This window comes from Pelobates fuscus, chromosome 11, assembly GCF_036172605.1.
Source record: "Pelobates fuscus isolate aPelFus1 chromosome 11, aPelFus1.pri, whole genome shotgun sequence".
Taxonomy (NCBI): domain Eukaryota; kingdom Metazoa; phylum Chordata; class Amphibia; order Anura; family Pelobatidae; genus Pelobates; species Pelobates fuscus.
The window spans coordinates 85,492,221-85,513,675 of NC_086327.1; the positions used below are offsets into that span (position 1 = coordinate 85,492,221).

The 21,455-nt window shown below is 39.4% G+C and overlaps 1 pseudogene; it reads left to right on the forward strand.

Moving 5' to 3' along the window:
- Positions 1-13,215: 13,215 nt before the first annotated feature.
- Positions 13,216-14,153, forward strand: LOC134576911 (olfactory receptor 5V1-like; annotated as a pseudogene).
- Positions 14,154-21,455: the final 7,302 nt, after the last annotated feature.

Genomic DNA, 21,455 nt, shown 5'->3' on the forward strand with positions numbered 1-21,455 from the left:
TTATTTTAGTATGCCAGTATATCTGTACAAAACCCGAAAGGGTAGGTAGGGAGGGAGAAATAGTCGAGAAAACGTGACGTACCTGATGAGCAAGTTGCCAGATAGTATGAAAATTGGTGTACAGCCGATCTGTAGTAACCTACAAGAGTAATTTAAGTTTGTATGGGTAAATATATATGCCCCTAAATCCCCTGCTAATCTGATACCTACCAGTAGTACTTCACTAGTAGGGAACTTTTGCAAGAAAGTATGACAACGTGACCCAGGCGATCTGTAGTAACCTACGAGAGTAACATTGAGTTTGTAAGGGTTAAAATATGTAGCCCTCAACCCCCTGCTATCCAGATACCTACCAGTAATTATTCCAACAGTTAGGGGACTGGAACCAAAATACTCAAAAGTGCAAGGATGCCTATACCTAGTAATACAGAAAACACATATGAGGACTCAGGTCTTGCGTGCCCCTTAAGGTATAATTAAATAGTGATTACTGTCGAGTGACAAAGTTGGTGGAGTAGCAGAACACAGTGGAATTGCTGTAGAACACTGCAAACACAAGAGGTCCATAATCATTGACCGTTAAGCATGTTTGTGACAATATGCCCGTATATATTGATACTCATATGGTGCACATAACACAGGTCTACCAATACCGTAATCATACCTAAAACGAAATGCAATTTATGCCGTGGTTATAACCCTTCTGACCACCGGGGGTTGTAGAAACAAACTAGAGAAAAATCTGTACTGAAACCAGCCACCAGAGGTCGCCCTAGTTACTATCACAAGTTTACAATAGAATTTGAAAGGAGTTTCGGCAAACGAACGGTCATAAGATGACCAAATGTGTAACGAATTGTCCTGCATGAAAACATAACGAATTGCCCCGCATGAATACATTTTAACATAGTTATATGCCGTATAAGCGCCGTAACCGAATGCCGGCATTCGTGTACATGTACCGAAATGCTACCGTGTTTATAATAGTCGTACTAAGATGACGTAAAAACTAGCGCGACTAAAATTACGACGGCCGTATAACTCACGATTAGCCGCAACGAAAACCCCGCGACCGCCCAGATTATAGATGACACCAGCCAGACGAAACCAGAGGAAAACAGGACACTGGAAGCAGACCACAGCGATGCAGGAAAACAGAATGGCGTGAGGACAGACCGGAAGTGACGACCTCTCTCCACACAATTCGCCAGACCTAACAGGTAATGAGGGAAGGGTTGGTGCTCCTTAAGAAGGGGAACCAAGCCCCTCCCACAACTTCAGGCCACGCCTTCCATATATACACACACACACATATATTCATTCATATTTAACACCTAACAGGTAATACATATAGTCAACCATGACAGGTGCATTCTGTATTTTCTGAGGTATGTTGCCACAGATTTCAGAGTGAATAAAGATTTGACTGTGTCTGTGAGGTTATTCCATAATTGCAGTGCTCTGTAGGAAAATGAGGATCAAGTGACTTTATTTTTGTATAGCGGTATGCTTAATAAAGTGCTGGTACTGGATTTGAGGTTATAGGAGGTGGGAACAGCTGGGGAGAGCATTATATTAAGGTAGGGTGGGAGCATCCCAGAAAAGCTCTTAAAATACAAGCCTGAAAAGATGAAGGGTGCATCTGGATTCCAGTGATAGCCAGTGTAACGGACCGTTTCAGCAGACAAGGGATTAAAATCCGTTTAGGCGATAATCCCCTTTTCAAAGACAGGCACAGCTACTGTAAAATCACCAAAACTCACGAATTGGATATAAGTGAATGCACCAAACTCCCGAACTGCATACAAGGGAATAAGTTAGCACTCCAAACTCCCGAACTGGAACCTCACGAATAGCTGCTAGCAGACAACAGGAAAAGCTTCCAAGCGGCTTACACTCCTGGCAGTCAGTCCCTATCAGCATACAGTGAATCCTCCCAAGAACGAAACAAGGCTCCGTGTTGAGGGTCAAGCAGTGGTCTGTTTATTGAGGGCTACCTGCCCCTGTATTTATGCAGGTCTCCCACCTGGTGGAGACTCCCCTAGGGGACCAGATGGAAGACTGTAACAAAAGACAGACATTTAGCATTTCAGGACAAACAGAAGTAAAACATCCCCACAATGCATCCTGGCTTTCTCCCCACTGCCCTGGAGAAGTAATTCAATTATCTCCCAGGACAAAGGCAAAACTCCATTACACACGTGGGGACACAAAACAGACTATCACTTTAAAATACATAAAGACACATTTTAAACATAAAACACAGACATGTAACATATCCCCAGATAGCCCAGGTCTGAGTGCAGATTATTAGGTGAATGGCACTCAGACCACACGAATACAGTTTAATTGCCATGGAGTTAGAGTCTTTAATTACACGAATTGGCTCCATGGCATAGCTATCACATATACAAACTACCGAATTTACATGTATTCGGTTAAATCTACACGAATAAGAACCAGGGGCTGGAGGTTCAGCGGTGCCTGCAATGGTGTCCGGGTTTGGTGCATGAAAGCCGGGCAGAAAAGCGCTGGCTGCCCGGGGAGCCACAGAACACCGCCATCGTGTGGCGGCTAGGTGTAACCGCGACCACCCAGTAACAATCAATTAAGCTGCGGTTAACCGCAGCTACTGGGTGGTCAATTGCCGGCACACGCTTGTTAAGCCGCGATTAACCGCGGCTTCAGGGAGGTAGATGGAGGGCACACGCCAGCTTCTGGGTGGCCCATTAACAGCGCCGGCCGGCTTACCACGGCTCTGGGGAGGCTGAAAAACGTCTGTTTGTTCGGTAGATAGCATCTACCGAACGGCTGTGAAGAAAGGGAGAAATAAATCCTTCTGCACAGTAAAATTAACCCTTTAGCTGCCGGTCCATAATCCAAAGGCAGCAGGCGGGCAACCAGGCTCCTCCAATGCAATGTGGCGAGATTGGTCTCATCACAGCCAGTTTAGCTCTTTAACATGCCACAATGGTGGGTCAAGTAATTACATTCTAGTACAATGCGGCAGATCGATTTATACAATGTGTTAAGTTTTTTAAAGATGGGTTTGTGGTGCAGGTGTATGAATTACATCCCCATACTCCATGACCAGCATTAACATATGTTAAACTATCTGTTTCCTTACTTTCCTTGTAGGGCTTAGGCAGGATTTATTTCTAATACAAATAGAGAAAATGCAATATAACTATTTTTCTTCAGTATATATTAATGAGGATCCTATGGCAAGAGATATGCAAATGATTGCTGCAAAAAACTTGCAAATAACTTGTGATTGGATAACTCGAGACAAGGGGCTACAGCTATTAAAGACAATTAATTTAAATAAAGCTCCGGGGCCTGACGGTATTCACCCACAAGTACTTAAGGAGCTAAGTGGGGAAAAAAGTGAACATCTGTATTTAATTTTTAAAGATTCTTTTGTTTCAGGTGTTGTATCGGAGGATTGGAGGAAGGCAGATGTTGTTCCTATATTTAAAAAGGGTTCAAAATCCTTGCCTGGAAATTATAGACCTGTGAGCTTAACTTCTGTAACTGGGAAAATATTTGATGGGCTATAAAGGGATAATATTCAGGAATTCATTGGGAAGAACTTTGTTATTAGCAATAATCAGCATGGTTTTATGAAACATAGGTAATGTCAAACTATCGTAATTGCATTCTACGAAGAAGTAAGTAGAAGTATAGATCAGGGTGTTGCAGTGGATGTGATCTACTTGGATTTTGCCAAGGCATTTGATACGGTTCCTCACAATAGGTTAGTCTTCAAACTAAAATAAATTGGTCAAGATGAATATTCTTGTTCTTGGGTAGAACATTGGCTTAAGGATAGAGTACAACGAGTTGTAATTAATGGTAAATTTTCAGGCTGGACTAAAGTGGTAAGTGGTGTCCCTCAGGGTTCTGTTTTGGGACCACTTCTATTTAACATATTTATAAATGATCTTGAAATAGGCATTGAAAGCCATGTATCAGTGTTTGCAGATGACACAAAACGTTGTAAAGTAATAAAATGTGAGCAGGATATTGCTTTGCTGCAGAGGGATTTGGATAAATTGGGGGACTGGGCACTAAAATGGCAGATGAAATTTAACGTAGAGAAATGCAAAGTTATGCACTTCGGGGTTAAGAATGCACAAGCAGGGGGCGGGGCCTGACCGCTGAACCGAGCGGACGCAAGCAGCAACAGCTCCGGAGCAAACAGACAAAAAATCGCAAAATCTGCCAAAATCGATACCCAATCCGGGCCCTTACACGCTGCTACCGAGCCGGGGACATCGAGACCTACACGTCGACACCTCAAACGCGGATACCCTGCTCGGCACCAACATGCGGCCTACGCACGTGGGAGGCATGGGAGAGACGGCCGCTCTCCCACCACTTCCATACCCGACTGACATGCTGCTGAGCCCACGTTCCCCCCCCTATGGACCGGCGGGGGTTATCCCGGTCCACATTCCACAGGGCCACAGGACCCTAACAGCCTCTGCGACTACCTGCATCCCTCACTCAGCTACCAGGATGGCGACTGCAGACCAGGCTTCTAGGCCTACACCCACCCAACCTCTACTGGCGCTACAGGCAAGCGGGACCCCCCAAGAGGACCGCATAGCAGCAGCCTTCGACCATTTCTGGGCACAGCTGTGGGCCGCACTGGCTCGGACCCAGGCGACTACAACGGTCTCTCCATTACCCGCCACCTCGCCTGCACGCAAACCGGCTCCCATACACACAACTATGCCACAGACCGGCGCGAAACAGCAGAGGAGAATGAGGGCTATGCCCAGACTCGAGGGCCGCAGACCACGCATTCAACACTGCCAGCCTGGGTCCCGACATACCGTGAGACCCCCCACACACTGCCAACCGCTATCCAAGCCGAGGCAACGCACTCGGAAAGCCTACGCTCGGCCCGCGGCCAGCGGAGCTGGGAGGGTGACTCAACGCATCGGCCACCCAAGGAGCCGCACAGCCGCTACTGATACCCAGAAGGTCTTCACACCTGCATCAGGAGTACAAAGAATGTCACTAGCCTACAGATCTACGCTGGGAGCGAAGAGGCCGACTTGCCGCCAAGCCCAGACCCTCTCCACTCGAGGTACTCACAGAAGACTGGGGGGCGGTGGTAGAGCCCCACCGGCTCACTTGACCGATGACACCAAGGTTCCATGGGACTCTTTGGACAGCACATCGCTCCCGCCAACTATGGGAGTTGGCTGAATTTCGCTGCTGTAAGGCGAGTGGGCCTACTGCCACGCCACCACGTCTATAGATGATAGACTTACCACTGCATGCTGAACGAGGTGCACCGCACCTGCCTACTCGTGTGAACTTACTTAGGTTTTACGTTAATCCTTAAGCACTTGCTTTTCTTTTAAATTCTTCTATTTAACTTTGCTTGATTTCTTCAATACTAATCCACAGTACAAAGAGTACACATTCATATCGCCTACCTTGTCATTAGGATTGTACAGTATACATCTCACCCTATTATTTGTTTTGCACTAGTATTTTATATAGCTTATTGTGACTTGTCAGGCTAGTAAGACTTATTTACATTTCTTACATCCCGTGACTGCTATCACGCTGTCCGGCTATAACAGATACATGTGTTTTAGGGAGATGACTCAACGACGGTTAGCCTATTTTATTCTACAAACGTTAAATGTACATCACTTATCTGCTCAATTCCCTCTGGATGCATACATTTCTTCTGGCCACACACTAGCTAGCCTCACTGATGTATGTCAGCCAGTATGTGAAGTTATGATATGCTTGTTGTACAAGAATATGTTATACTCTATTTTTGCTCTTTGGAAAAAAAACAGTGCATGACTTCAGTTATCTTGCAATATACAAGGTTGATGTTTATGTAAAATGCAAATCAATGCTTTATTGACGATTGCGCACCAGGAAACCAAAGTATTTTCAGCTAAACTTAGATCTTAGACACACATGACGATGACAAAGCTTGACTCCAATAGAGCGCATGTAACCAATCTATGATATTACCTGTTTATGTATCACGCATGCAATGTTCAATTATTATTCCTATATTCATTTTAAACATGTGCTGTCATTTAATGCCAAGATATTGTTTACATTGTGATATCTCTGGTATAACCATCTGACGTAACCTTATTATTTTACACATAAAATGAGGCTAGCACCATCTAGAGATAATATGCCTTGCATTGTATTACCCCCGAACTGTTTGATACTTTATTGTCTCCTTTTCTACATTCTGTACCCACATAACTCTATGCCTCAATAAAAAAGAGATTTACAAAAAAAAGAATGCACAAGCAACTTACACACTAAATGGTAGTGAATTAGAGATAACAACACATGAGAAGGATTTGGGAATTGTTATAGACAACAAATTAGGCAGCAATATGCAATGTCAATCTGCAGTTGCTAAGACCAGTAAGGTTTTGTCATGTATAAATAGGGGCATAAATTCTCGGGATGAAAATATAATTTTGTCTCTTTATAAATTGCTGGTAAGACCACACCTTGAATATGCTGTGCAATTTTGGGCGCCTGTTCTAAAGAAAGATATCATGGCACTAGAAAAAGTCCAGAGACGAGCTACAAAATTGATAAAAGGAATAGAGCATTTTAGTTATGAAGAAAGGTTGAAAAAAATTAAATCTGTTTAGTTTGGAAAAACGGCGCCTGAGAGGGGATATGATAACTTTATACAAATATATTCGGGGCCAGTACAAACCTTTATCTAGAAATCTATTCATAAAAAGGGCTATACATAGGACACGAGGTCACACATTTAGGCTGGAAGAAAGGAGATTTCATCTAAGGCAAAGGAAATGTTTTTTTTACAGTAAGAGCAATAAGGATATGGAATTCTCTGCCTGAAGAGGTGGTTTTGTCAGAGTCACTACAGATGTTTAAACTGCAATTGGATAAATACTTACAAAAACATAACATACAGGGATATAATTTCTAATTAGTGGGGTAATAGCTGCTTGATCCAAGGAGACATCTGACTGCTATTTTGGGGTCAAGAAGGAATTTTTTCATGGTTTGTGGCAAAATTGGAAGCGCTTCAGACTAGGTTTTTTTGCCTTCTTTTGGATCAACAGCAACAACATATGTGAGGAAGGCTGAACTTGTCTGTCCTTTGTTACAGTCTCCCATTTGGTCCCCTAGGGGAGTGTCCACCAAGTGGGAGACCTGCATAAATACGGGCAGGTAGCCCTCATTAAAGCCAGTTCTTGTTTTACCCTCAACTACGGAGCCTGGTCTCGTGATTGGGGGGATTTACTATTCACGGATAGAGACTGACTGCTGGGAACGTAAGCCGCTTGGATACTATATCGGTTCGTCTGTTAGCAGCGGTTCGTGGGATTGCAGTTCGGGAGGTTAGAGTATTATTAAGTTTGCTGTTCGGGATATAGGCGCATTCCCCTGGTTCCCGTTCGGGAGTTTGGAGTTCTAAAAACAGCCGTGCCTGCATGTCAGCAAAGGGGAAGCTCTACTAAGCGGTGGTTTCACGCCTTTATGCCGAGAGTGTCTTAACACAAGGATTTATCCTGTTTACTTCTCAGGGTCGTTAAACAAAAAGGATAGTTTGACCTTTGTTTAGTGAAGCTAAAACAGTGTTAAATAATGTTGGTGCAAGTCTACCAGCATCCATATTGTTTTCTGAATATTTAAATTCATACTGTTCCAAATAGCACAACAGCCTCAAGCTCAAACTGCTGTAGATTGGGTTTACTAGCGTAGATTACAGTGTCTTCTACATACATATGTACATTTGAGGTTTTGCAGACATTAGCCAGATCAGATGGCAGTTTTTGTTGAGTGATTTGGACGAAAGCCTGATCAATTAGCAGTCAGATAGTTAGTTTGATTGTTGATAATATTCACATAGTTGAGTGTGAAGAAGAAAAAAAAAGAAAAAACTCACAGGCACTCCAACTTCAAGCCGCAGGCAGATTTAAAAAGACCTTTCCGGTCGAAACGTTGCGTTGCATTCTGTCATAATAAATCTGCCTGCGGCTTGAAGTTGGAGTGCCTGTGAGTTTTTTCTTCTTGGATTATTGTACTGGGATTGCTGGTCCTGCTCTGGAGCACCCTTGGCCGTTGGGACTGAGTGCGGTTCTCATCACTTACTCTGCTCAATAGTTGAGTGTGAACACATTTTTTCAAGATTTTTTACAATACGAGGAGCAATGATATCGGATGATAGTTATATACCAAAGTATTGTCACCACTTTTATGGATAGGTACTACTCTTGCGTCTTCCAAAGTTTAAAATTTAAACTAAATTAAAATGAAATTTCTCTAAAGACCTGGTGATTATAACCTCGGTAGGGGATTTAGCGGCCTTTATTTTTCGTATGCAGTACACTAGACAGTGGGCATTGAAACTGTTAGGGAGAATGCCTGCCTCCTGGATTTTATCAGGACAACTGGAGAGAATCTAATCTAGCAAGTTAGGGCTTTTCATATAAATGTGAGTTGGAGAGGAAATTAATTGTGTTAGCTGCAAAGTCTTAATCAGCAAACATGATTTATTATTTTTAGGATTCAGCCAATCAATAAAATTGAAATTAAAATGAATCAATTAAAATCTCCAAAAAACAACAGTTCACTTTTTTGATTCTGAGCTTTGATTTCACTAAGGAGTTGGGTTATGTTGGATAGGGAATGCACCGGAGAGCTAGGTGGGTGATAAATTCCAGCAACAATGATTGCTTTACTGAATGGGATCTTGATTGTACCAGAAAGGAAATCAAAGGTGGCAGGGGAGCTATAGAATTTTTTACAGGGGTGAACTTTATGTTCTTACCAACTTTAATAACAATACCTCCTCCTCTCTTTGCTCTGTCATGTCTAAAGCATGAATATCCATGTATTGCAATGGCAGAGTCAGGTTTTTTTTTAAGTTAACCATGTTTCCGAGAGCACGATGACTTTTGGTTTGTAATAAGAACACCAAGCTTGTAGTGCATCCAGTTTAGAGAGCAAACTGCGGATGACGCAGTGCAAATGCCTTTTTTTGATGGGGAGACTAGGATTGGAATCAGCCAGGCGATCAGGGTTAGACTCCACATCATTTCCAAGGGTAAGTAATATAAGGAGCAGGAATTTTTTTCATAATTTTTGTTTGGCAGTACAGCGATTAGGAGACTGTATAACTTTGTTGGGTGGGATAACATATTATAGAAATCACAATGCATGATGCATGGAATGCGGTCCTTCTATTTGATCACAAGTGTATCTAATACAAACAAAAAATATGTTACATAGAGAACATTGTCCTAGAAAAATATAAAAATAGATATTTATAATATATTTTATTATTAACACAAGCTGTCGTACAATTATGGAACTTTATAATTATTATAAATCCACAGAAAACAACATTCCACACTACAGAATAATGTTTACCATTCGAAAGTTGGAATTACCGAAGGGACATGAGACCACAATATGGTCTCTATGGAAGCATATCATTTTCTCCCTTGAGTTTTCAAACAGTTCAATATGGGTAAATGTAGCTAGAAAAAGTGGCTTATAAAATTACAGGTTTATCAATGCCAGCTCTCAGATTCTGGAGGTAACATTCTGTGTGAATTTGGATTTTGGAAGAATTTCTACTGGTGACAGAGCCTAGGATCTTCATTCAGTAAAATGGGTCTTATTGTATATACGATATTGTTCATTTTAATTGAAACCAATATATGTGAAACAAATGTAGTGATTGGAAATATGTTTTTGTTTTTTTTGTAAACAATACTACCATTACACAGTGTGACCTGGGACCATAAAACCACACAGTCCTAATGATAGGACCACCACATCAATCATATTTCTTGTAAATGCAGTCTCTCTTTATTAAGAGGTCTGGCAATTTAAACAAAAAGAAAACAAACTAAAAAGAAAAGCCTTGCTGTTCCTAGTGGGTGGCTTACCCACTTCCAACAATCTGAAATACAAATTTGAGCACAGACCTTTTTTTCAAACAAATATTTCCTTTCTCCTTCAGAACATGAAGACTCTTGTAGACTGGATTGCTCATCTGCTGTGCTGTATGTAAACTGTGGAATGGAACACTGGCCTTCCTTTCACTCCAAATGCTCCACCCCAGGAACCCATATTAAATTGCAAAATTGCTCTGACTAAAACAGACAGATCTTCTCCCTGGGGCTATTAATTCACATATTCCAATACTTTTGGACAAATATACACTACATCCATAACAATGTCTTGCACTCTGTCACAACAGATAGAGTTGTGTATATTCAGTGTAGATATAATGTGCCACTTGATCTTAGCAGGAACTTGTCGGTAAGTTTCTATTAAGTAGATCTAAACTCAACAGCTTATTGCATGTTCCTATGATAAAAAATGTAACTTGGTAGTTCACTGCAAGCTCTTATCGAGCATAAACAAACTCAGGAGATCATTGCAAACTCCTCTCGTGTGTTGCTGAACCCAGCAGTTCGTTAGCAGTTAATTTCTCATAGATATTAAATCATCAGTTAATTGCCAGTTAATATCAGATATGACTGAACTGTGCAGCTCCTCGTATACTTACAATTTAATAATCTGTTATTACTCACAATTGTTAATCGTAAGGGCTTTCTACTAGTTAATCATCACCTAATCACCTAATCATTTCTTAATCTGTTATCCTTGCAAGTACCACCAATCCCTCCAATCAATTATCCCTTCAAATGGCTTTTTATACAACAAGTGTTTCAGATGATACAGTAACTATTTAGATTTTGCTTATTCTTAATTCATATTTTTAGATTTATGGGCAAGACAATATATCCAGGAGATCTCTCTTTTCTGCATGGAAACATTGCCAATTTCATAGAGTATTTATTATTATTTAGTAAATCTTGCATAAAGCCAAGTTTACTTTCTCACCTTGAATTGCTACAACAATACAAGGACAGTAAATATGAACAATGCTAACAGCGAAATTAGAAAACTCATTGACTCTTCCCCATGTACTGCCTGTAAGTAATGGAAGCACTCATTGAGGCATTCTTTACTGTTTAGAACGGGTGGGAGAGAAGATATTACCAGCATGTTTTGCAGGTATTAAATCAGGGATTAGTGGCTTCAGGCAGAGAAATGTGCTCTCCTACAGAGTATAAAGGAAGGTGAGTGAGGCATTATGGAATAAATTTCATTTCGAAAAGTACATAAAAGCAACAACCTTTATACTTGAAAATGCTTACTGCTCCTGAGTGGCAGCAACAGCTAAAGTAGACATTAGCCTAAATTAACAGAGCAATTCCCAAAAAATTACCAGTGCACTCTCTCAAATCCCTTTGCACATTTAAATAACAGAGGGTTTGGTATGTTAACTTGGCCATTAAAGTGTAAGCCCATCTGCCCATTACCTAAGAGGATTCCTTGAAATGACAGGAGACATTACATTGCCTTAACTAAAATCCACATCATAAGGCAGAGATAATTCATCAGTAGACATAGAGCTTATCAATACCTGGAAATAAAATAACCTTAATATCATATCACGAAACGAGCACACATACTGCACTGATATTTTACTAATAAAACCAGCATAAAAGGGGCTGGTGTCTTTATAGTACCCCTTATGTGCTTGTGTACATCAAGGGATCCATAGTGTTTTAAATATTCAGGGGATCCAGCTTCACTTTTAAGGAAATGTTTTGGATTTTTACACTAGTCCCTTTAGTGCTAAATGCTGATATGGAGCTTAATAATTTAATTTAATGCATGATTTTAGCTATTGGATGTCAATGTAGCCTGACTAATTTTATCGTATTTGGGGTTTTATATTGAAGACTGGTCAACAATTAGGATTCCTGTGGGATTAGTATTCATTTTTAATTATGTGTGAGGTAGAATATAATATATGTATTTGAAAAGAATATATATTTAGCAAATTAGGCAGACTAGATGGGTCAAACACTTCTTATCTGCTGTCACATTCTATGTTTCTCAGCTTGTTTCAATATGTATATGAGCTGTCTATTTAAGAGGATGATGAGATGCAATAGTAGAGATTTTTTGTTTTAATAGTGCTCTTTGATTTTAATCTTAATATTTTGTCTATTATGGGATTTTTATTTTCATTTTTATCAAGGAATTATTTTTACCTAATAGATATTTTAGATTGGCTTTTTGATCATTATCGGGGCAGTAGGTTTGCTTCTTTTATCATATGATATTGTGTTTACTTTATATCTCTTTTTTAAGAGATTAGTTCTCTATGTCTTGTGCTGTGTATGTTAGTTATAGGACCATTTTATTTAGAATGATTCTATTGTTTGCATGTCAATGGTTTCAAAAATATTGTATTTATTGCATGGCCCCTTTGACATGTAATAAGTGTTGGACTGTATCAATGGAGTAATAAAGAATCTTGCTCTCATAATGACAAAGCCCAGCAAACAGGTCAAATGTGCAGAGCAAGTATGGCATTTTATTTCTATGGGGCATTGCCACAGATCGTAGGTTGAGCTATTGTTGATTAGGGTGTCCTTCCGCCCTTCGTGTGACAAAAAAATTGAGAAAAGGGAAAACAAATACAGCCGTGGAGAACTGTGACTGCAAATGCTGGCATTGATGTCCTTATCCTTGATTACGGGAAGTAGAGATAAGCCTCATTACTGCATTTTTTTTGTGCTGATAATAAAGTAGTATCACACTATGTTTTTTTTTTGTATTATATTCTTTTAGGTCTAAAGTGATATGAGAACTGTCATTTCTACAGTGGGTTCTTCTGTATCATTTCTTACAGTGTGTAATATTGCTTGTTACATTATCAGTGCATTATCTTCTGCACACATCTTCAGCTACATCACAGGCACATTAAGAGAAACAAAGTACAAATTCAAGGAAAATTTCTGAAGATTTTTCCACCACTCAATTCTGATAATCAAGTCCACAGTCCACAGTTTGTTTATTGAGGTATTCATACATGTGGACGGATATTTGCAAACCTATTTTGTGAGGGTGTTATGTAGACTTAGTTTGGTCCTGGGCAGCAAAAGCCTTGTGAACAAAATTTATGTCCATAATTTTGCACATGAGCCAAGAATATTTTAAATATTAATTGGTACGACTCGTGCACTTACTTGGCATTGGAAAGCTGATGTTTGCCCATGTCCGTCTAATATATATTGTACTGCAATTTACAGGTATCATTAAAACAATTATTAACAGAATATTTTAAAGTTAAAGATGAAGAATCAGAGTGCAGTGAAGGAATTTGTCCTACTAGGATTTCCAGATTTGCCATTCATACAGATGACAATTTTTGGCTTCTTTTCTGTGTTTTATGTGTCCACACTTATTGGAAATATGCTCATCATTATTAGGACTGCCATCAATTCTGAACTTCACACATGTATTTTTTCCTCAGCAACCTCTCTTTCCTGGAGATTCTCTACATATCGGTCACCATTCCAAAAATGTTTGTTAATGTCCTACTGAAATCCAATGATATTTCCTTCACGGCCTGTGCAGCCCAAATGTTTTCTTTCATTGTGCTGGGCAGCATAGAGTGCACTTTGCTTGCAGCCATGGCATATGATCGTTATGTTGCTATCTGCAATCCACTGCAATATATCAAAGTGATGGACATCAATTCCTGCTTATCATTAGTTTGTAGCTCTTGGATTACTGGATTTATTAATTCAATGGTCCATACTATTTTTATTTTTCACCTGCATTTCTGTTCATCAAATACAATTAATCAATTTTTCTGTGACATCCCAACCTTGTTGAAAGTGTCCTGCAGTAATACAAACAATAACAAAATTGTTTTATTTAAAGTTGGAGGAATCTATGGACTCGGACCAGTCCTAATAACTTTAGTTCCATACATATATATTATTTCAACAATATTAAAAATAAAATCTAAAGAGGGTCAGATGAAAGCATTTTCCACTTGTGCATCTCATCTGATTGTTGTAACTTTGTTCTACGGAACAACTTTCTCTGCATATCTAAAACCAATTACCAAAGAGTCACAGGAACAAGAAAAGCTTGTCCCAGTTTTTTATGCTGTAATAACACCAACTTTAAACCCTATCATATATACATTGAGGAACAAAGAATTCAACTATGTCATTTTTGCAGATAACATGTATTCAAATAAAGAACATAATGGAATCTGAAAGATTAAATAAGAAGTTGATGTTGATATTAAAACACAATCATTGTAACCACTGCAGATTACTGTAGGAGCTGTAGCACTAGGAATCTGTCTGTTAAAAAAAATGTATCTTTTAGATTACTGCTGGCTTCTTCCCAATTTTTTTTTATTTTGAACCTGTAATATTGCTATGCAAGTTCATATAAAATTTCCTGTTTTTACTTTTATTGCTCCAGGAATGGGATGGTAGTGTGCAGGTGATGAGTGATACATGTACATGATGCTTTGCCAAAAGTTCAGTGTTACATAGTTACATAGTTTTCTAGGCTGACAAAAAAGACTATAGTCCATCAAGTTCAACCTTGAAATCCATTTTTTTATGCTGTTGATCCAAAAGAAGGCAAGAAAAAACTATAGTGTACATTTTTAATTATGCCACAAAAAAAGGAAGACATCCTTCTTGACTCCACAAAGGCAATCAGATTTTTCCTTGGATCAACAACCTGTTCATGTATATCTCAATTATATAGTTTTTTTTTGTTTGTTTTTTAAAGAAAATATCTATCTTTAGATAATGAATTCCACAACTTTATTGTTCTTAGTGTAAAGAACCCTTTCTTCTGCTTTTTCTGCTAATGAACAGTTTAGCACACAGCAGTTTGTACTGACTTTGCATATATTTGTATCGTGCTACCATATCCCCACTGAGGCATTTTTTCGAAAGCAAACAAATTCAGTTATTCTAGCCTTTCCTCATAACTAATGTTTTCCATGCCCCTTACTAATTTTGTAGCTCGCCTCTACACTTTTTCTGGTTCTGCAATATCCTGCTTTAAAACTGGTGACCAAAACTGTACTGCATATACAGGTCAAATGTGCAGAGCAAGTATGGCATTTTATTTATATGGGGCATTGCCACAGATCGTAGGTTGAGCAATTGTTGATTTTGGTGTCCTTCCGCCCTTCCTGTGACAAAAAAAATTGAGAAAAAGGAAAACAAATACAACCTTTGATTTATAAAGAGGCAAAATTATATTTTGATCACATTAATGAATAAGCCTTTTTATACATAAAAGCACCTTACTATCTTTTACAATGGTAGACTGGTGTTGCAAACTGTTGTCTACTTTGTTATCTATAATTGTTCCCATGTATTTTAAGTTTAATTTTATACCTAAGTTAACCCCATATAATGAATGTGTGGCTTGCAGTTTCCTTATTCCAAAATGCATGACTTGGCAATTTTCTGTATTAAATCCCATCTGCCACTTGCATGCCCAGTTCCTTAATTTATCTATATCCTTCTGTAGAAAAGATTATATACAGCTTTGACTGTATTATCTTGTTTGTTTAATCAGACCACGAGTAAAGAAATAAAGGAGAGGCTTCCTTCTCGCCAATTTATCATGAAGACAAGACTGGTGGAGTGTTGCATTGATGATTGTCCTTTCACAAGATTCTCGCATCTCCAACATAATCTCTAGAGGTCACCCAGAGTTACTATTTGGTTCTTGGTCACGTCTCTTACTAAGCCCCTTCTTTTATTTCTCAGTTTGACCAGGTAGCCTGCTCTAAGACAAGTCCTGATTGCCCCAAACATCTTACATTTAAGGCTACTGTTCTTACGGTAGCCTTCAATGCAGAGAAAATATTGTGCTTGTAGAAAGAAAATCCTTTTTTTAGTGACTGTATTGTTTAATAAAAAGGAAAAAAAAAAGAAAATAGTTCCTCTTGACTAGTAACTGTTACATTGGCATTCACACAATGTTTGTGTGAGAGGGAGCCTGTTTCATTCATCCCAGCACAATTAGTTATAGTTAGTGCTTTGTCTACTGCTAGCCACTAACACTTAACACCAAATTTAAATCACTAGTTTACAGTTTAACAGTTAAACTATTTTGTTAAGTAGCTCAAAATATACCTACAAAAAATAAAGAGCAAAAAACAAATAGGGCAATACAGCGAGTACACAAAATATATTGGGTTTCAAGATTAAACTCACAAAGGATAATGTAAATGCAGGCTAATCTCACAGTGCACAGACTCCAAATATCAGATATCTTCCAAGAAGCTCAGAAGTGCATGTGGGGAGGAAAATGATAAAAATACATAGTGCAATACTGTAACACACTTACAAAATCAGAGATGATAAAAATGCCCATGAACATTAACCTGGAGGTTTAGATTCAGATCATAGAAAGTGCAAATGCAGAACAGAAGATGTCAACTCTCCTCAGGATAAATGTACCAATAAGGCATGCAATTAAAATAAAAACCAATAACGGATAATAAAACAAAAAGTAACAAATAATAAAATAAAGTCACTAAGTTAGTCCTGCACGTTGCATCTTAGTGCTAAGACTTTTTCAGGGGCATCAAATTTAAAGTGTCTATTGTGGGTCCAGCATGGTTTACATGTCCTCCACAAAGTGTTTCTAAATCTTTTAGGCCTATCTGCGGATCGCCATCATCCAATCCGCCTTCTTCATATACACCTGAAGACCCTTGCCTGCCTTAACTCTGATTGGGTTTGCATATTTAAATCACATTTACAAATGTCTACATTCCACCTGCATCACATCCTCCTCAGGCTTTAAGTGTCTTGAAGGCCTTGTTTGTTTGAACATTCCAATTGTATCACTTCCATTTTAGTCTATAGTGGGACTCCCTTCGTCATGCGTACCAAATTCTCAGACTTTGCATTCTGCGAAAGCTATTGCAAAAAAAAAAACATACAAATATATAAGCAACCACACTATATCTAAGCAAGGGAAAATAATAAAACAAATGATACAAAATTCAGAGAGAGAAAATTACATTAGTGTAGAAGGAAAAAAGGTTCCTAGAGGACATATAGCTATTTGTCAATCAATAAAAAATAATAGAAAAATGTGATGCAAAGATCTAAAGGTAATATATCAATTAGTTAAAGACGTACGATATTATTTAATTAATAGTAGTATAGAAATATTTTTAATAAATGTAAAAGTATATAGGAAAATATATAAAATATGTAAAAAAATATATATATAAAAAATCCAAGAATTCGGACAAATTGTTGAAATTAAAAATCAAGGAATAAAATATCCAAAGAAGCCAAGAAGTAGAAAAATCACACAAAAAAAAATTTTTTTTTAAAAACCTACTAGGTCAAAATCGACTTTAAACTTTTTGGGTTGCAATGGCTGAAGTCTGTGTATCTAAAAGTCTGTGTGTCTGAAGTCTGAGTATCTCCTTTTTATCATCATCAGATTCCCACCTCTCTTGTCGAGCTTGACTTGCTCAATAACAGTGAATGAAAGATTTCGAGGATCAAATGCTGGACATCGATTACAGTGACAAGGATCTGAATGGGATACCAATTGTTTTTTTAATATTATTCAAATGTTCTAAAAAGTGGACTTTGGCTTTCGTTCCTGATCTCCCAATACATTGTGCACCACATTTGCATGTGAGCAAGTACACAACACTTTCGAAAGACAATGTGGTTTTGTGTAACAAACTGCAGGCTTTACAATGCCTGCACGTATAAAAAAAAAACTTCTTGAGTGGAATTCTCCAGTTTATTATTCAGTGTTTTTATTTTTTTTATACCAGGTGCTAAATGGTTCATAAAGTTTTTCCTTTGCTGAAAATCACATTAGGTCTGATAGGTAACTAGGAAGCACTTTGAGAAAGACTACAAAGGATAAAAGCACTTTTAGAAAGACAGCAAAGCTCAAAATGCATCAGTGCGTTATTAGGTGGTTTCTATGGTAGTTTGTATATCCAGATTGTGGTAATATTGAGGTTTATTAAGGTATTTAAGAAGGTTGGGGAGGGGGCACAGAAGGGAAAAAAGGGGTGGGGAGGGAAGGAAGGAAACATCAGCAATACACATTTCAAGTTCAAGGTCAGATTAACACATGCCCTATAAGTCATAAAGGAACGGTATCCCACTGATCACAATGTAATTTTACGCATCCTAATCATCCCGCCATACAGTTCTGCAATGTTCAGGAGTAAACATTAGAAATGTGAGTGAGAGCAAGAGCACATGGATACAAAACACACTTGTCAAGAGCAATAGTAAATATTGAACCCTCTCCTTTTTTTTTACAAAGTGGATATAGAGAGGAGGGAAAACAACCCCACAACATCGGTAAAGTTTAACACCTAGGGATTTGCTGACTTACATGTATCCCACAAATTCCAAGCATCTTGGAATGTTGCAGAAGGATGGAATAGTGACAACGCATGTCTCATTTATTACATAGTTACATAGCTGAAAAGAGACATCTGTCCATCAAGCTCAGCCTTCCTCACATATGTTTTTGCTGTTGATCCAAAAGAAGGCAAAAACCCAGTCTGAACTGTTTCCAATTTTGCAACAAACTAGGAAAAAAATCCTTCTTGACCCCAAAATGGCAGTCAGATATCTCCATGGATCAAGAAACTATTGTCCCACTAATAAGAAATTATATCCCTGTATATTATGTTTTTGCAAGTATTATTATACGTTATACATTGTTTACCCATAGCAGAGAGTAGATTGTGCCTTAATGGTGTCAAGGGGTATTTCCAGGCTCTCTATATAAATTGTTGTGCTGTTAACCCTGCATGTTTTATTATCTTCCGCTTATGTTTGGACATTTCAGAGGGCATGTATAGCAGTAAGTATGTCAAGGGAGTAAGGGGCAACCAACATTCTGTAAGTTTGAATATCAAGTGATGAACATTCTGCCAGTATTGGAGAATGGATGTGCATTGCCACCATATATGCAGGAAGGTGAGTAGGTTACATCTCCAACACTTTAGAGAGGTATTAGTGAAAATCTTATGTAATCTCATTGGTACCATATACCAGCAATATAGCAATTTGCATTGTTCGATAAGCGGGGAGGATTTTATCAATAATTTAGCTATATTAATCATGGATTCCCAATGTTTAGGAGATGCAATACAATTTAAGTCCTGTTCCCATTGCATGGCTATTTTAGAGTTGGTGAACGTCAAATAGTCGGACAAAAATGTATAGCACACAGAGATCGGCTTGCATGTAGGAAGCAGTTTCTTCTTATTTTTTTATTTTTATTCCCAAATTGAGGTCAGAAGTAGACACTTTATTCTTCTGATCAGATTTGTTATACTTCTTCAAAAAGGATTGTTATTGTAAAAAAGAGTAGGGCAAAGCAAGAGGCAGAGAGAATTTCGTTTGGAGTGTGGTGTTATCAAGGAATGTGCTACCTTGGTATAGGTGGTAGAGATGTGTGGCTCCCTGGTCATGCCAGGGTTTGGCGTGGAAAGTAGGTGTGATATATGGTAAAGTAATAATTGGAGTAGCCAATGAGAGACCTGTAGTATGACTTAGTTTATCTCTTCCCACACAGCAAGAAACAACTTAATAGGGAGATTGAAGCGTGGTCTACTTTGTTTAGGCAACCACATTATAGAGGAAAGGTTGTGTCGGCATAGGGCCAATTTATCCATGGAAAACCCATTGTGGTGCGGTTTTTGTAAGTAAATGGGGGAAAGAGTTAGCTGGATAGTCACGTTATAATAAGTCTGGATATATGTTACTGCTAAGCCTCCAGATTGGAGGGGGGCCTGTAGTAAATTTTACCAAATGACAGGAGGCTTCCTATTTTGTATAATCTCTCATAACTAACTCAACAGCAGCAAACATGTATAACAAGAACCAATCAAAATTCAATAGGAAGTATATTATCCACTGTGAATAGGCTCCTCCTCCTCTTTCTTTGCTGCTCAATCAGCAGACAGGTCAGAGTTTTTGGCTCTTCCTTGTATTTACTATATATTGTATTTATTGCTTATATATTTTCTACTTCATTCAGTCCCCTTTTCCCACTCGATGTGTGACACTCTATCTGCACTCTAATTTTGTGTTTCCTCTGTTTGGGGAAATTTTTTATTTTCTCTCCTGTGCCCTGTATGCTTCCCTGTGTTGCGCCCCCACCCCATCGTGGGTCAGGCGCCTTTCATGTCCATCTTGGATCTCGCGTCACGCGAGACTAGCGGCCACCATTTTGGGTATACCACAAGTGCCACATTCACCTCGCTCTGGTTTGCTGACTCCGTTCTGAACTGCTTCCAAACATACAGGCAGGGGTCAAATCAGGTCAGTTTCACCTTGCTGACAGCTGTGGCCTGCACTATAGGGCTCAATACCCTGCGCATTATTTGTGGCAACCTCTGTATACCTGGGTGAGGCCCAAATCCCAATAAGAGCTTGTCATAACCTGCTGGGGTGCTTACCTTTAGTACTGCTGGTACTATTATTACTCAAAGTTTATCATACCCTGCTGGGGTTATCATTAGTACTGCTGGTACTATGATAACTCAGAGTTTATTATACCCTGCTGGGGTTAGCACTAGTACTGCTGGTACTATCACTAATATAGTGAGACTACGGCCTACAGCTCTGACCCCTAACCACCACATGCCCTGTGCCACACACTCTGTGCATCACTGAGTGTCGAAAGGTCCCTGCCCTACACTATATCATGGAAGACTCCCAGAGCAGCCCTGCGGACTTCCAAGCCATGATTAACACAGTGGTAGCCACGTCCATGTAGAAAGCGCTGGCTAAGGTGATGACGGCGAGTGCCAATCAGACCAAACCCTCCAAACCTCAACGCTCCCGCTATGACTCGAATTCCGAGGCCTTGGACTCCCAAACTAAGGAAGATACCCAACTTGGCAAACGCCATTGGAAGGGTAAAAGGCACAAGTTGGCACCAATGACCCTAGACTTAACTACTCAGAGGAGGAGGAGGATGTACTGTACAACTCCATTGCCATACTGGACGAATGGTAGGTGGTAGAGTCGGACTCTGAAGAGGACGCGTCGGGGTCACATACTTGATCTCATCCCGCAGGTGGACTAGAGACTTTCCTGGGTGAAACCCAGATGACAGAAGACATCGAACCCCCACTAGACCCTACAGGTCAGAAACTATTCAACCTTTGGAACATCAGGCACCCACGGTCAGGGGATTGTACACCCCCAGATCATTTGGCCACATTTATGCACCTATGGCTACATAAGCTGCTAGTTAAGGTGGTTTGTAACCGACTAAAGTCGGAATGCCCATGCCCTTCCCTACCCGATCATGTTGCCCAAACACCGTAATTCGACCAGGTCATGACAACATTCATGACAAAGGGCAGTCGCAACCCCTGTAAAGGAGTGGAGAGAGGATTCAAAGGGGTACAGGACAAGCTATTGGACTCCATCGGCCCCCTATCTCGAATAATGTATCTGACGGATGACGCCTTTGTGAGAGGTGACCAATTCAATGCCAGCATAGTTCGGGAATGGGCA